The sequence below is a fragment of the Dermacentor variabilis genome, unplaced genomic scaffold, assembly GCF_050947875.1.
Source record: "Dermacentor variabilis isolate Ectoservices unplaced genomic scaffold, ASM5094787v1 scaffold_13, whole genome shotgun sequence".
NCBI classification, from domain to species: Eukaryota; Metazoa; Arthropoda; class Arachnida; order Ixodida; family Ixodidae; genus Dermacentor; species Dermacentor variabilis.
In genome coordinates this window covers 393,696-411,313 of record NW_027460291.1, presented here as the reverse complement: position 1 = coordinate 411,313, position 17,618 = coordinate 393,696, and positions in this window count along the sequence as shown.

The following is a 17,618-nucleotide window of genomic DNA, read 5'->3' as shown; positions in this document are numbered from 1 at the left end:
CCGTTGCTTAACTGGGATCCGCACTGCTGATGATAAGCGGCAGAATCAGTAAAACAAGCCATGTGTGGTTATGCGCCATTGCCGCTGCCGTGCTGCCGTCCCCACGGAGGGTAGCCGAGTGCAGTGTTGGCTTTATATGTCCGCAGTCCGTTGCCAATGTCACTGCTGCTTGAAGTTCCAATTGACTCATCCAGGTGACTTTCACCGTTGCTGAACTGGGATCCGCACTGCTGATGATAAGCGGCAGAACCTGTAAAACAAGCCATGCGTGGTTATGAGCCATGGCCGATGCCGTGCTGCCGCCCCCACTGAAGGTAGCCGAGTGCAGTGTTGGCTTTATATGTCCGCAGTCCGTTGCCAATGTCACTGCTGCTTGAAGTTCCAATTGACTCATCCAGGTGACGTTAACCGTTGCTGAACTGGGATCCGCACTGCTGATGATAAGCGGCAGAACCTGTAAAACAAGCCACTCGTAGTTATGCGCCATTGCCGCTGCCGTGCTGCCGCCCCCACTGAAGGTAGCCGAGAGCAGTGTTGGCTTTATATGCCCGCTGCCCGTTGCTGATGTCACTGCTGCTTGAGGATCCAAATGGCTCATCCAGCTGACGTTAACCATTGCTGAACTGGGATCCGCACTGCTGATTATAAGCGGCATTACCTGTAAAACAAGCCATGCGTGGTTATGCACATTGCCGCAGCCGTGCTGCCGCCTCCACTGAAGGTAGCCGAGTGCAGTGTTGGCTTTATATGCCCGCTGCCCGTTGCTGATGTCACTGCTGCTTGACGATCCAATTGGCTGATCCAGGTGACGTTAACCGTTGCTGAACTGGGATCCGCACTGTTGGTGATAAGCGGCAGAATCTGTAACACAAGCCATGCGTGGTTATGCGCCATTGCCGCTGCCGCGCTGCCGCCCCCACTGAAAGTGGCCGAGTGCAGTGTTGGCTTTATATGCCCTCTGTCCGTTGCTGATGTGACTGCTGCTTGACGATCCAATTGGCTCATCCAGGTGACGTCAACCGTTGCTCAACTGGGATCCGCACAGCTGACGATAAGCGGCAGAATCTGTAAAACAAGCCATGCGTGGTTATACGCATTGCCGCTGCCGTGCTGCCGCCTCCACTGAAGGTAGCCGAGTGCAGTGTTGGCTTTATATGCCCGCTGCCCGTTGCTGATGTCACTGCAGCTTGAGGACCCAAATGGCTCATCCAGGTGAAGTTAACCGTGGCTGAACTGGGATCCGACTGTTGATGATAAGCGACAGAATCTGTAAAACAAGCCATTCGTGGTTATGGGCCATTGCCGCTGCCTTGCTGCCACCCCCACTGAAGGTAGCCGAATGCAGTGTTCGCTTTATATTCCCGCTGTCCGTTGTCGATGTCACTGCTGCTTGAGGATCCAAATGGCTCATCCAGCTGACGTTAACCATTGCTGAACTGGGATCCGCACTGCTGATTATAAGCGGCATTACCTGTAAAACAAGCCATGCGTGGTTATGCGCATTGCCGCAGCCGTGCTGCCGCCTCCACTGAAGGTAGCCGAATGCAGTGTTGGCTTTATATGTCCGCTGTCCGTTGCCGATGTCACTGCTGCTTGACGATCCAATTGGTTCATCCAGGTGACGTTAACCGTTGCTGAACTGGGATCCGCACTGTTGGTGTAAGCGGCTGCCATTGCCGCTGCCGTGCTGCCGCCCCCACTGAAAGTGGCCGAGTGCAGTGTTGGCTTTATATGCCCGCTGTCCGTTGCTGATGTCACTGCAGCTTGAGGACCCAAATGGCTCATCCAGGTGACGTTAACCGTGGCTGAACTGGGATCCGCACTGTTGATGATAAGCGACAGAATCTGTAAAACAAGCCATTCGTGGTTATGCGCGATTGCCGATGCCGCGCTGCCACCCCCACTGAAGGTAGCCGAGTGCAGTGTTGGCTTTATATGCCCACTGCCCGTTGCTGATGTCACTGCAGCTTGAGGACCCAAACGGCTCATCCAGGTGACGTTAACCGTGGCTGAACTGGGTTCCGCACTGTTGATGATAAGCGACAGAATCTGTAAAACAAGCCATTCGTGGTTATGCGCCATTGCTGATGCCGCGCTGCCGCCCCCACTGAAGGTAGCCGAGAGCAGTGTTGGCTTTATATGCCCACTGCCCGTTGCTGATGTCACTGCTGCTTGACGATCCAATTGTGTCATCCAGGTGACGTCAACCTTTGCTGAACTGGGATGCGCTCTGTTGATGATAAGCGGCAGAATCTGTAAAACAAGCCATGCGTGGTTATGCGCCATTGCCGCTGCCGTGCTGCCGCCCCTACTGAAGGTAGCCGAGTACAGTATTGGCTTTATATGCCCGCTGCCCGTTGCTGATGCCCTTGCTGCTTGACGATCCAATTGGCTAATCCAAGTGACGTTAACCGTTGCTTAACTGGGATCCGCACTGCTGATGATAAGCGGCAGAATCTGTAAAACAAGCCATGTGTGGTTATGCGCCATTGCCGCTGCCGTGCTGCCATCCCCACTGAGGGTAGCCGAGTGTAGTGTTGGCTTTATATGCCCGCTGTCCGTTGCTGATGTCAGTGCTGCTTGACGATCCAATTGGCTCATCCAGCTGAAGTAAACCGTTGCTGAACTGGGATCCGCACTGCTGACGATAAGCAGCAGAATCTGTAAAACAAGCCATGCGTGGTTATGCGCCATTGCCAATGCCGTGTCCCCACTGAAGGTAGCCGAGCGCAGTGTTCGCTTTATATGCCCGCTGCACGTTGCTGATGTGACTGCTGCTTGACGATCCAATTGGCTCATCCAGGTGACGTTAACCTTTGCTGAACTGGGATCCGCACTGCTGATGATAAGCGGCAGAACCTGTAAAACAAGCCATGCGTGGTTATTCGCCGTTGCCGATGCCATGCTGCCGCCCACACTGAAGGTATCCGAGTGCAGTGTTGGCTTTATATGCCCGCTGCCCGTTGCTGATGTCACTGCAGCTTGAGGACCCAAATGGCTCATCCAGGTGAAGTTAACCGTGGCTGAACTGGGATCCGACTGTTGATGATAAGCGACAGAATCTGTAAAACAAGCCATTCGTGGTTATGCGCCATTGCCGCTGCCTTGCTGCCACCCCCACTGAAGGTAGCCGAATGCAGTGTTCGCTTTATATTCCCGCTGTCCGTTGTCGATGTCACTGCTGCTTGAGGATCCAAATGGCTCATCCAGCTGACGTTAACCATTGCTGAACTGGGATCCGCACTGCTGATTATAAGCGGCATTACCTGTAAAACAAGCCATGCGTGGTTATGCGCATTGCCGCAGCCGTGCTGCCGCCTCCACTGAAGGTAGCCGAGTGCAGTGTTGGCTTTATATGCCCGCTGCCCGTTGCTGATGTCACTGCTGCTTGACGATCCAATTGGCTGATCCAGGTGACGTTAACCGTTGCTGAACTGGGATCCGCACTGTTGGTGATAAGCGGCAGAATCTGTAACACAAGCCATGCGTGGTTATGCGCCATTGCCGCTGCCGCGCTGCCGCCCCCACTGAAAGTGGCCGAGTGCAGTGTTGGCTTTATATGCCCGCTGTCCGTTGCTGATGTGACTGCTGCTTGACGATCCAATTGGCTCATCCAGGTGACGTCAACCGTTGCTCAACTGGGATCCGCACAGCTGACGATAAGCGGCAGAATCTGTAAAACAAGCCATGCGTGGTTATACGCATTGCCGCTGCCGTGCTGCCGCCTCCACTGAAGGTAGCCGAGTGCAGTGTTGGCTTTATATGCCCGCTGCCCGTTGCTGATGTCACTGCAGCTTGAGGACCCAAATGGCTCATCCAGGTGAAGTTAACCGTGGCTGAACTGGGATCCGACTGTTGATGATAAGCGACAGAATCTGTAAAACAAGCCATTCGTGGTTATGCGCCATTGCCGCTGCCTTGCTGCCACCCCCACTGAAGGTAGCCGAATGCAGTGTTCGCTTTATATTCCCGCTGTCCGTTGTCGATGTCACTGCTGCTTGAGGATCCAAATGGCTCATCCAGCTGACGTTAACCATTGCTGAACTGGGATCCGCACTGCTGATTATAAGCGGCATTACCTGTAAAACAAGCCATGCGTGGTTATGCGCATTGCCGCAGCCGTGCTGCCGCCCCCACTGAAGGTAGCCGAGTGCAGTGTTGGCTACCTTCAGTGCCCGCTGCCCGTTGCTGATGTCACTGCTGCTTGACGATCCAATTGGTTCATCCAGGTGACGTTAACCGTTGCTGAAGTGGGATCCGCACTGTTGGTGTAAGCGGCTGCCATTGCCGCTGCCGTGCTGCCGCCCCCACTGAAAGTGGCCGAGTGCAGTGTTGGCTTTATATGCCCGCTGTCCGTTGCTGATGTCACTGCAGCTTGAGGACCCGAATGGCTCATCCAGGTGACGTTAACCGTGGCTGAACTGGGATCCGCACTGTTGATGATAAGCGACAGAATCTGTAAAACAAGCCATTCGTGGTTATGCGCGATTGCCGATGCCGCGCTGCCACCCCCACTGAAGGTAGCCGAGTGCAGTGTTGGCTTTATATGCCCACTGCCCGTTTCTGATGTCACTGCTGCTTGACGATCCAATTGGCTCATCCAGGTGACGTTAACCGTTGCTGAACTGGGATCCGCTCTCTTGATGATAAGTGGCAGAATCTGTAACACAAGCCATGCGTGGTTATGCGCCATTGGCGCTACCGTGCTGCCGCCCCCACTGAAGGTAGCCGAATGCAGTGTTGGCTTTATATGTCCGCTGTCCGTTGCTGATGTCACTGCTGCTTGACGATCCAATTGGCTCATCCAGGTGACGTCAACCCTTGCTCAACTGGGATCCGCACTGTTGATGATAAGCGACAGAATCTGTAGAACAAGCCATTCGTGGTTATGCGCCATTGCCGCTGCCTTGCTGCCACCCCCACTGAAGGTAGCCGAATGCAGTGTTCGCTTTATATTCCCGCTGTCCGTCGTCGATGTCACTGCTGCTTGAGGATCCAAATGGCTCATCCAGCTGACGTTAACCATTGCTGAACTGGGATCCGCACTGCTGATTATAAGCGGCATTACCTGTAAAACAAGCCATGCGTGGTTATGCGCATTGCCGCAGCCGTGCTGCCGCCTCCACTGAAGGTAGCCGAGTTCAGTGTTGGCTTTATATGCCCGCTGCCCGTTGCTGATGTCACTGCTGCTTGACGATCCAATTCGCTGATCCAGGTGACGTTAACCGTTGCTGAACTGGGATCCGCACTGTTGGTGATAAGCGGCAGAATCTGTAACACAAGCCATGCGTGGTTATGCGCCATTGGCGCTACCGTGCTGCCGCCCCCACTGAAGGTAGCCGAATGCAGTGTTGGCTTTATATGTCCGCTGTCCGTTGCCGATGTCACTGCTGCTTGACGATCCAATTGGTTCATCCAGGTGACGTTAACCGTTGCTGAACTGGGATCCGCACTGTTGGTGTAAGCGGCTGCCATTGCCGCTGCCGTGCTGCCGCCCCCACTGAAAGTGGCCGAGTGCAGTGTTGGCTTTATATGCCCGCTGTCCGTTGCTGATGTCACTGCAGCTTGAGGACCCAAATGGCTCATCCAGGTGACGTTAACCGTGGCTGAACTGGGATCCGCACTGTTGATGATAAGCGACAGAATCTGTAAAACAAGCCATTCGTGGTTATGCGCGATTGCCGATGCCGCGCTGCCACCCCCACTGAAGGTAGCCGAGTGCAGTGTTGGCTTTATATGCCCACTGCCCGTTGCTGATGTCACTGCAGCTTGAGGACCCAAACGGCTCATCCAGGTGACGTTAACCGTGGCTGAACTGGGTTCCGCACTGTTGATGATAAGCGACAGAATCTGTAAAACAAGCCATTCGTGGTTATGCGCCATTGCTGATGCCGCGCTGCCGCCCCCACTGAAGGTAGCCGAGAGCAGTGTTGGCTTTATATGCCCACTGCCCGTTGCTGATGTCACTGCTGCTTGACGATCCAATTGTGTCATCCAGGTGACGTCAACCTTTGCTGAACTGGGATGCGCTCTGTTGATGATAAGCGGCAGAATCTGTAAAACAAGCCATGCGTGGTTATGCGCCATTGCCGCTGCCGTGCTGCCGCCCCTACTGAAGGTAGCCGAGTACAGTATTGGCTTTATATGCCCGCTGCCCGTTGCTGATGCCCTTGCTGCTTGACGATCCAATTGGCTAATCCAAGTGACGTTAACCGTTGCTTAACTGGGATCCGCACTGCTGATGATAAGCGGCAGAATCTGTAAAACAAGCCATGTGTGGTTATGCGCCATTGCCGCTGCCGTGCTGCCATCCCCACTGAGGGTAGCCGAGTGTAGTGTTGGCTTTATATGCCCGCTGTCCGTTGCTGATGTCAGTGCTGCTTGACGATCCAATTGGCTCATCCAGCTGAAGTAAACCGTTGCTGAACTGGGATCCGCACTGCTGACGATAAGCAGCAGAATCTGTAAAACAAGCCATGCGTGGTTATGCGCCATTGCCAATGCCGTGTCCCCACTGAAGGTAGCCGAGCGCAGTGTTCGCTTTATATGCCCGCTGCACGTTGCTGATGTGACTGCTGCTTGACGATACAATTGGCTCATCCAGGTGACGTTAACCTTTGCTGAACTGGGATCCGCACTGCTGATGATAAGCGGCAGAACCTGTAAAACAAGCCATGCGTGGTTATTCGCCGTTGCCGATGCCATGCTGCCGCCCACACTGAAGGTATCCGAGTGCAGTGTTGGCTTTATATGCCCGCTGCCCGTTGCTGATGTCACTGCAGCTTGAGGACCCAAATGGCTCATCCAGGTGAAGTTAACCGTGGCTGAACTGGGATCCGACTGTTGATGATAAGCGACAGAATCTGTAAAACAAGCCATTCGTGGTTATGCGCCATTGCCGCTGCCTTGCTGCCACCCCCACTGAAGGTAGCCGAATGCAGTGTTCGCTTTATATTCCCGCTGTCCGTTGTCGATGTCACTGCTGCTTGAGGATCCAAATGGCTCATCCAGCTGACGTTAACCATTGCTGAACTGGGATCCGCACTGCTGATTATAAGCGGCATTACCTGTAAAACAAGCCATGCGTGGTTATGCGCATTGCCGCAGCCGTGCTGCCGCCTCCACTGAAGGTAGCCGAGTGCAGTGTTGGCTTTATATGCCCGCTGCCCGTTGCTGATGTCACTGCTGCTTGACGATCCAATTGGCTGATCCAGGTGACGTTAACCGTTGCTGAACTGGGATCCGCACTGTTGGTGATAAGCGGCAGAATCTGTAACACAAGCCATGCGTGGTTATGCGCCATTGCCGCTGCCGCGCTGCCGCCCCCACTGAAAGTGGCCGAGTGCAGTGTTGGCTTTATATGCCCGCTGTCCGTTGCTGATGTGACTGCTGCTTGACGATCCAATTGGCTCATCCAGGTGACGTCAACCGTTGCTCAACTGGGATCCGCACAGCTGACGATAAGCGGCAGAATCTGTAAAACAAGCCATGCGTGGTTATACGCATTGCCGCTGCCGTGCTGCCGCCTCCACTGAAGGTAGCCGAGTGCAGTGTTGGCTTTATATGCCCGCTGCCCGTTGCTGATGTCACTGCAGCTTGAGGACCCAAATGGCTCATCCAGGTGAAGTTAACCGTGGCTGAACTGGGATCCGACTGTTGATGATAAGCGACAGAATCTGTAAAACAAGCCATTCGTGGTTATGCGCCATTGCCGCTGCCTTGCTGCCACCCCCACTGAAGGTAGCCGAATGCAGTGTTCGCTTTATATTCCCGCTGTCCGTTGTCGATGTCACTGCTGCTTGAGGATCCAAATGGCTCATCCAGCTGACGTTAACCATTGCTGAACTGGGATCCGCACTGCTGATTATAAGCGGCATTACCTGTAAAACAAGCCATGCGTGGTTATGCGCATTGCCGCAGCCGTGCTGCCGCCCCCACTGAAGGTAGCCGAGAGCAGTGTTGGCTACCTTCAGTGCCCGCTGCCCGTTGCTGATGTCACTGCTGCTTGACGATCCAATTGGTTCATCCAGGTGACGTTAACCGTTGCTGAAGTGGGATCCGCACTGTTGGTGTAAGCGGCTGCCATTGCCGCTGCCGTGCTGCCGCCCCCACTGAAAGTGGCCGAGTGCAGTGTTGGCTTTATATGCCCGCTGTCCGTTGCTGATGTCACTGCAGCTTGAGGACCCGAATGGCTCATCCAGGTGACGTTAACCGTGGCTGAACTGGGATCCGCACTGTTGATGATAAGCGACAGAATCTGTAAAACAAGCCATTCGTGGTTATGCGCGATTGCCGATGCCGCGCTGCCACCCCCACTGAAGGTAGCCGAGTGCAGTGTTGGCTTTATATGCCCACTGCCCGTTTCTGATGTCACTGCTGCTTGACGATCCAATTGGCTCATCCAGGTGACGTTAACCGTTGCTGAACTGGGATCCGCTCTCTTGATGATAAGTGGCAGAATCTGTAACACAAGCCATGCGTGGTTATGCGCCATTGGCGCTACCGTGCTGCCGCCCCCACTGAAGGTAGCCGAATGCAGTGTTGGCTTTATATGTCCGCTGTCCGTTGCTGATGTCACTGCTGCTTGACGATCCAATTGGCTCATCCAGGTGACGTCAACCCTTGCTCAACTGGGATCCGCACTGTTGATGATAAGCGACAGAATCTGTAGAACAAGCCATTCGTGGTTATGCGCCATTGCCGCTGCCTTGCTGCCACCCCCACTGAAGGTAGCCGAATGCAGTGTTCGCTTTATATTCCCGCTGTCCGTCGTCGATGTCACTGCTGCTTGAGGATCCAAATGGCTCATCCAGCTGACGTTAACCATTGCTGAACTGGGATCCGCACTGCTGATTATAAGCAGCATTACCTGTAAAACAAGCCATGCGTGGTTATGCGCATTGCCGCAGCCGTGCTGCCGCCTCCACTGAAGGTAGCCGAGTGCAGTGTTGGCTTTATATGCCCGCTGCCCGTTGCTGATGTCACTGAAGCTTGAGGACCCAAATGGCTCATCGAGGTGACGTTAACCGTGGCTGAACTGGGTTCCGCACTGTTGATGATAAGCGACAGAATCTGTAAAACAAGCCATTCGTGGTTATGCGCCATTGCCGATGCCGCGCTGCCGCCCCCACTGAAGGTAGCCGAGAGCAGTGTTGGCTTTATATGCCCACTGCCCGTTGCTGATGTCACTGCTGCTTAACGATCCAATTGTGTCATCCAGGTGACGTCAACCTTTGCTGAACTGGGATGCGCTCTGTTGATGATAAGCGGCAGAATCTGTAAAACAAGCCATGCGTGGTTATGCGCCATTGCCGCTGCCGTGCTGCCGCCCCTACTGAAGGTAGCCGAGTACAGTATTGGCTTTATATGCCCGCTGCCCGTTGCTGATGCCCTTGCTGCTTGACGATCCAATTGGCTAATCCAAGTGACGTTAACCGTTGCTTAACTGGGATCCGCACTGCTGATGATAAGCGGCAGAATCTGTAAAACAAGCCATGTGTGGTTATGCGCCATTGCCCCTGCCTTGCTGCCGTCCCCACTGAGGGTAGCCGAGTGTAGTGTTGGCTTTATATGCCCGCTGTCCGTTGCTGATGTCAGTGCTGCTTGACGATCCAATTGGCTCATCCAGCTGAAGTAAACCGTTGCTGAACTGGGATCCGCACTGCTGACGATAAGCGGCAGAATCTGTAAAACAAGCCATGCGTGGTTATGCGCCATTGCCAATGCCGTGTCCCCACTGAAGGTAGCCGAGCGCAGTGTTCGCTTTATATGCCCGCTGCACGTTGCTGATGTGACTGCTGCTTGACGATCCAATTGGCTCATCCAGGTGACGTTAACCTTTGCTGAACTGGGATCCGCACTGCTGATGATAAGCGGCAGAACCTGTAAAACAAGCCATGCGTGGTTATTCGCCGTTGCCGATGCCGTGCTGCCGCCCACACTGAAGGTAGCCGAGTGCAGTGTTCGCTTTATATGCCCGCTGCCCGCTGCTGATGTCGCTGCAGCTTGACGATCCAAGTGGCTCATCCAGGTGACGTTAGCCGTTGCTGAACTGGGATCCGCACTGTTGATGATAAGCGACAGAATCTGTAAAGCAAGCCATGCGTGGTTATGCGCCATTGCCGCTGCCGTGCTGCCGCGCCCACTGAAGGTAGCCGAATGCAGTGTTTGCTTTATATGCCCGCTGTGCGTTGCCGATGTCACTGCTTCTTGACGATCGAATTGGCTCATCCAGGTGACGTTAACCTTTGCTGAACTGGGATCCGCACTGCTGATGATAAGCGGCAGAACCTGTAAAACAACCCATGCGTGGTTATTCGCCGTTGCCGATGCCGTGCTGCCGCCCCCACTGAAGGTAGCCGAGAGCAGTGTTGGCTTTATATGCCCGCTCCCCGTTGCTGATGTCACTGCAGCTTGACGATCCAATTGGCTCATCCAGGTGACGTTAACCGTTGCTGAACAGGGAACCGCAGTGCTGATGATAAGCGGTAGAATCTGTAAAACAAGCCATGCGTGTTTATGCGCCATTGCCGCTGCCGTGCTGCCGCCCCCACTGAAGGTAGCCGAGTGTAGTGTTGGCTTTATATGGCCGCTGCCCGTTGCTGATGTCACTGCTGCTTGACGATCCAATGGGCTCATCCAGGTGATGTCAACCTTTGCTGAACTGAGATGCGCTCTGTTGACGATAAGCGGCAGAATCTGTAAAACAAGCCATGCGTGGTTATGCGCCATTGCCGCTGCCGTGCTGCCGCCCCTACTGAAGGTAGCCGAGTACAGTACTGGCTTTATGTGCCCGCTGCCCGTTGCTGATGTCCTTGCTGCTTGACGATCCAATTGGCTAATCCAAGTCACGTTAACCGTTGCTGAACTGGGATCCGCACTGCTGATGATAAGCGGCAGAATCTCTAAAACAAGCCATGTGTGGTTATGCGCCATTGCCGCTGCCGTGCCGCCGCCCCACTGAAAGTAGCCGAGTGTAGTGTTGGCTTTATATGCCAGCTGCCCGTTGCTAATGTCACTGCTGCTTGACGATCCAATTAGCTCATCCAGTACACGTTAAACGTTGCTGAACTGGGATCCGCACAGTTGATGATAAGCGTCAGAATATGTAAAACATGCCATGCGTGCTTAAGCGCCATTGCTGATGCCGTGCTGCCGGCCCTACTGAAGGTAGCCGAGTGCAGTGTTGGCTTTATGTGCCCGCTGCTCGTTGCTGATGTCACTGCTGCTTGACGATCCAATTGGCTCATCCAGGTGACGTCAACCGTTGCTGAACTGGGATCCTCTCTCTTGATGATAGGCGGCAGAATCTGTAAAACAAGCCATGCGCGGTTATGCGCCATTGGCGCTACCGTGCTGCCGCCCCCACTGAAGGTAGCCGAATGCAGTGTTGGCGTTATTTGTCCGCTGTCCGTTTCCGATGTCACTGCTGCTTGACGATCCAATTGGTTCATCCAGGCGACGTTATCCGTTGCTTAACTGGGATCCGCACTGCTGATGATAAGCGGCAGAACCTGTAAAACAAGCCATGCGTGGTTATGCGCCATTGCCGCTGCCGTGCTGCCGCCTCTACTGAAGGTAGCCGAGTGCAGTGTTGGCTTTATATGCCAGCTGCCCGTTGCTGATGTCACTGCAGCTTGAGGACCCAAATGGTTCATCCAGGTAACGTTATCCGTTGCTGAACTGGGATCCGCACTGTTGATGATAAGCGATAGAATCTGTAAAACAAGCCATTCGTAGTTATGCGCCATTGCCGCTGCCGTGCTGCCACCCCCACTGAAGGTAGCCGAGTGCAGTGTTGGCTTTATATGTCCGCAGTCCGTTGCCGATGTCACTGCTGCTTGAAGTTCCAATTGGCTCATCCAGGTGACGTTTTCCGTTGCTGAACTGGGGTCCGCACTGCTGATGATAAGCGGCAGAAACTCTATAACTAGCCATGCGTGCTAATGCGCCATTGCCGATGCCGTGCTGCCGCGCCCACTGAAGGTAGCCGAATGCAGTGTTTGCTTTATATGCCCACTGTCCGTTGCCGATGTCACTGCTTCTTGACGATCCAATTGGCTCATCCAGGTGACGTTAACCTTTGCTGAACTGGGATCCGCACTGCTGATGATAAGCGGGCAGAACCTCTAAAACAAACCATGCGTGGTTATGCGCACGTTGACGATGCCCTGCTTCCGCCCCCACTGAAGGTAGCCGAGAGCAGTGTTGGCTTTATATGCCCGCTCCCCGTTGCTGATGTCACTGCTGCTTGACGATCCAATTGTCTTATCCAGGTGACGTCAACCTTTGCTGAACTGGGATGCGCTCAGTTGATGATAAGCGGCAGAATCTGTAAAAGAAGCTATGCGCGGTTATGCGCCATTGCCGCTGCCGTGCTGCAGCCCCTACTGAAGGTAGCCGAGTACAGTATTGGCTTTATATGCCCGCTGCCCGTTGCTGATGTCCTTGCTGCTTGACGATCCAATTGGCTAATCCAAGTGACGTTAACCGTTGCTTAACTGGGATCCGCACTGCTGATGACAAGCGGCAGAATCTGTAAAACAAGCCATGTGTGGTTATGCGCCATTGCCGCTGCCATGCTGCCGTCCCCACTGAGGGTAGCCGAGTGTAGTGTTGGCTTTATATGCCCGCTGTCCGTTGCTGATGTCAGTGCTGCTTGACGATCCAATTGGCTCATCCAGCTGAAGTAAACCGTTGCTGAACCGGGATCCGCACTGCTGACAATAAGCGGCAGAATCTGTAAAACAAGCAATGCGTGGTTATGCGCCATTGCCAATGACGTGCCCCCACTGAAGGTAGCCGAGCGCAGTGTTCGCTTTATATGCCCGCTGCACGTTGCTGATGTGACTGCTGCTTGACGAACCAATTGGCTCATCCAGGTGACGTTAACCGTTGCTGAACTGGGATCCGCACTGTTGGTGATAAGCGGCTGCCATTGCCGCTGCCATGCTGCCGCCCCCACTGAAAGTAGCCGAGTGCAGTGTTGGCTTTATATACCCGCTGTCCGTTGCTGATGTCACTGCTGCTTGACGATCCAATTGGGTCATCCAGGTGACGTTAACCTTTGCTGAACTGGGATCCGCACTGCTGATGATAAACGGCAGAATCTCTAAAACAAGCCATGTTTGGTTATGCGCCATTGCCGCTGCCGTGCCGCCGCCCCCACTGAAAGTAGCCAAATGTAGTGTTGGCTTTATATGCCAGCTGCCCGTTGCTAATGTCACTGCTGCTTGACGATCCAATTAGCTCATCCAGTAGACGTTAAACGTTGCTGAACTGGGATCCGCACAGTTGATGATAAGCGTCAGAATATGTAAAACATGCCATGCGTGCTTAAGCGCCATTGCTGTTGCCGTGCTGCCGGCCCTACTGAAGGTAGCCGAGTGCAGTGTTGGCTTTATGTGCCCGCTGCTCGTTGCTGATGTCACTGCTGCTTGACGATCCAATTGGCTCATCCAGGTGACGTCAACCGTTGCTGAACTGGGATCCGCTCTCTTGATGATAAGCGGCAGAATCTGTAAAACAAGCCATGCGCGGTTATGCGCCATTGGCGCTACCGTGCTGCCGCCCCCACTGAAGGTAGCCGAATGCAGTGTTGGCGTTATTTGTCCGCTGTCCGTTTCCGATGTCACTGCTGCTTGACGATCCAATTGGTTCATCCAGGCGACGTTATCCGTTGCTTAACTGGGATCCGCACTGCTGATGATAAGCGGCAGAACCTGTAAAACAAGCCATGCGTGGTTATGCGCCATTGCCGCTGCCGTGCTGCCGCCTCTACTGAAGGTAGCCGAGTGCAGTGTTGGCTTTATATGCCAGCTGCCCGTTGCTGATGTCACTGCAGCTTGAGGACCCAAATGGTTCATCCAGGTAACGTTATCCGTTGCTGAACTGGGATCCGCACTGTTGATGATAAGCGACAGAATCTGTAAAACAAGCCATTCGTAGTTATGCGCCATTGCCGCTGCCGTGCTGCCACCCCCACTGAAGGTAGCCGAGTGCAGTGTTGGCTTTATATGTCCGCAGTCCGTTGCCGATGTCACTGCTGCTTGAAGTTCCAATTGGCTCATCCAGGTGACGTTTTCCGTTGCTGAACTGGGGTCCCCACTGCTGATGATAAGCGGCAGAAACTCTATAACTAGCCATGCGTGCTAATGCGCCATTGCCGATGCCGTGCTGCCGCGCCCACTGAAGGTAGCCGAATGCAGTGTTTGCTTTATATGCCCACTGTCCGTTGCCGATGTCACTGCTTCTTGACGATCCAATTGGCTCATCCAGGTGACGTTAACCTTTGCTGAACTGGGATCCGCACTGCTGATGATAAGCGGGCAGAACCTGTAAAACAAACCATGCGTGGTTATGCGCACGTTGACGATGCCCTGCTTCCGCCCCCACTGAAGGTAGCCGAGAGCAGTGTTGGCTTTATATGCCCGCTCCCCGTTGCTGATGTCACTGCTGCTTGACGATCCAATTGTCTTATCCAGGTGACGTCAACCTTTGCTGAACTGGGATGCGCTCAGTTGATGATAAGCGGCAGAATCTGTAAAAGAAGCCATGCGCGGTTATGCGCCATTGCCGCTGCCGTGCTGCAGCCCCTACTGAAGGTAGCCGAGTACAGTATTGGCTTTATATGCCCGCTGCCCGTTGCTGATGTCCTTGCTGCTTGACGATCCAATTGGCTAATCCAAGTGACGTTAACCGTTGCTTAACTGGGATCCGCACTGCTGATGACAAGCGGCAGAATCTGTAAAACAAGCCATGTGTGGTTATGCGCCATTGCCGCTGCCATGCTGCCGTCCCCACTGAGGGTAGCCGAGTGTAGTGTTGGCTTTATATGCCCGCTGTCCGTTGCTGATGTCAGTGCTGCTTGACGATCCAATTGGCTCATCCAGCTGAAGTAAACCGTTGCTGAACTGGGATCCGCACTGCTGACAATAAGCGGCAGAATCTGTAAAACAAGCAATGCGTGGTTATGCGCCATTGCCAATGACGTGCCCCCACTGAAAGTAGCCAAGTGTAGTGTTGGCTTTATATGCCAGCTGCCCGTTGCTAATGTCACTGCTGCTTGACGATCCAATTAGCTCATCCAGTAGACGTTAAACGTTGCTGAACTGGGATCCGCACAGTTGATGATAAGCGTCAGAATATGTAAAACATGCCATGCGTGCTTAAGCGCCATTGCTGTTGCCGTGCTGCCGGCCCTACTGAAGGTAGCCGAGTGCAGTGTTGGCTTTATGTGCCCGCTGCTCGTTCCTGATGTCACTGCTGCTTGACGATCCAATTGGCTCATCCAGGTGACGTCAACCGTTGCTGAACTGGGATCCGCTCTCTTGATGATAAGCGGCAGAATCTGTAAAACAAGCCATGCGCGGTTATGCGCCATTGGCGCTACCGTGCTGCCGCCCCCACTGAAGGTAGCCGAATGCAGTGTTGGCGTTATATGTCCGCTGTCCGTTTCCGATGTCACTGCTGCCTGACGATCCAATTGGTTCATCCAGGTGACGTTATCCGTTGCTTAACTGGGATCCGCACTGCTGATGATAAGCGGCAGAACCTGTAAAACAAGCCATGCGTGGTTATGCGCCATTGCCGCTGCCGTGCTGCCGCCTCTACTGAAGGTAGCCGAGTGCAGTGTTGGCTTTATATGTCCGCAGTCCGTTGCCGATGTCACTGCTGCTTGAAGTTCCAATTGGCTCATCCAGGTGACGTTTTCCGTTGCTGAACTGGGATCCGCACTGTTGATGATAAGCGACAGAATCTGTAAAACAAGCCATTCGTAGTTATGCGCCATTGCCGCTGCCGTGCTGCCGCCCCCACTGAAGGTAGCCGAGAGCAGTGTTGGCTTTAGATGCCCGCTGCCCATTGCTGATGTCACTGCTGCTTGACGATCCAATTGGCTCATCCAGGTAACGTTAACCCTTGCTGAACTGGGATCCGCACTGCTGATGATAAGCGGCAAAATCTGTGAAAGAAGCCATGGGTAGTTATGCGCCATTGCCGCTGCCGTACTGCCGTCCCCACTGAAGGTAGCCGAATGCAGTGTTGGCTTTATGTGCACGCTGTCCTTTGGCGATGTCAATGATGCTTGACGATCCAATTGGCTCATCCAGGTGACGTTTTCCGTTGCTGAACTGGGGTCCGCACTGCTGATGATAAGCGGCAGAAACTCTATAACTAGCCATGCGTGCTAATGCGCCATTGCCGATGCCGTGCTGCCGCGCCCACTGAAGGTAGCCGAATGCAGTGTTTGCTTTATATGCCCACTGTCCGTTGCCGATGTCACTGCTTCTTGACGATCCAATTGGCTCATCCAGGTGACGTTAACCTTTGCTGAACTGGGATCCGCACTGCTGATGATAAGCGGGCAGAACCTGTAAAACAAACCATGCGTGGTTATGCGCACGTTGACGATGCCCTGCTTCCGCCCCCACTGAAGGTAGCCGAGAGCAGTGTTGGCTTTATATGCCCGCTCCCCGTTGCTGATGTCACTGCTGCTTGACGATCCAATTGTCTTATCCAGGTGACGTCAACCTTTGCTGAACTGGGATGCGCTCAGTTGATGATAAGCGGCAGAATCTGTAAAAGAAGCCATGCGCGGTTATGCGCCATTGCCGCTGCCGTGCTGCCGCCCCTACTGAAGGTAGCCGAGTACAGTATTGGCTTTATATGCCCGTTGCCCGTTGCTGATGTCCTTGCTGCTTGACGATCCAATTGGCTAATCCAAGTGACGTTAACCGTTGCTTAACTGGGATCCGCACTGCTGATGACAAGCGGCAGAATCTGTAAAACAAGCCATGTGTGGTTATGCGCCATTGCCGCTGCCATGCTGCCGTCCCCACTGAGGGTAGCCGAGTGTAGTGTTGACTTTATATGCCCGCTGTCCGTTGCTGATGTCAGTGCTGCTTGACGATCCAATTGGCTCATCCAGCTGAAGTAAACCGTTGCTGAACTGGGATCCGCACTGCTGACAATAAGCGGCAGAATCTGTAAAACAAGCAATGCGTGGTTATGCGCCATTGCCAATGACGTGCCCCCACTGAAGGTAGCCGAGCGCAGTGTTCGCTTTATATGCCCGCTGCACGTTGCTGATGTGACTGCTGCTTGACGAACCAATTGGCTCATCCAGGTGACGTTAACCGTTGCTGAACTGGGATCCGCACTGTTGGTGATAAGCGGCTGCCATTGCCGCTGCCGTGCTGCCGCCCCCACTGAAAGTAGCCGAGTGCAGTGTTGGCTTTATATGCCCGCTGTCCGTTGCTGATGTCACTGCTGCTTGACGATCCAATTGGCTCATCCAGGTGACTTTAACCTTTGCTGAACTGGGATCCGCACTGCTGACAATAAGCGGCAGAATCTGTAAAACAAGCCATGCGTGGTTATGTGTCATTGCCAATGCCGTGCTACCTCCCCAACTGAAGGTAGCCGAGTGCAGTGTTTGCTTTATATGCCCGCGGTCCGTTGCCGACGTCACTGCTTCTTGACGATCCAATTGGCTCATCCAGGTGATGTTAACCTTTGCTGAACTGGGATCCGCACTGCTGATGATAAGCGGCAGAACCTGTAAAACAAGCCATGCGTGGTTATGCGCTGTTGCCGATGCCGTGCTGCCGCCCCCACTG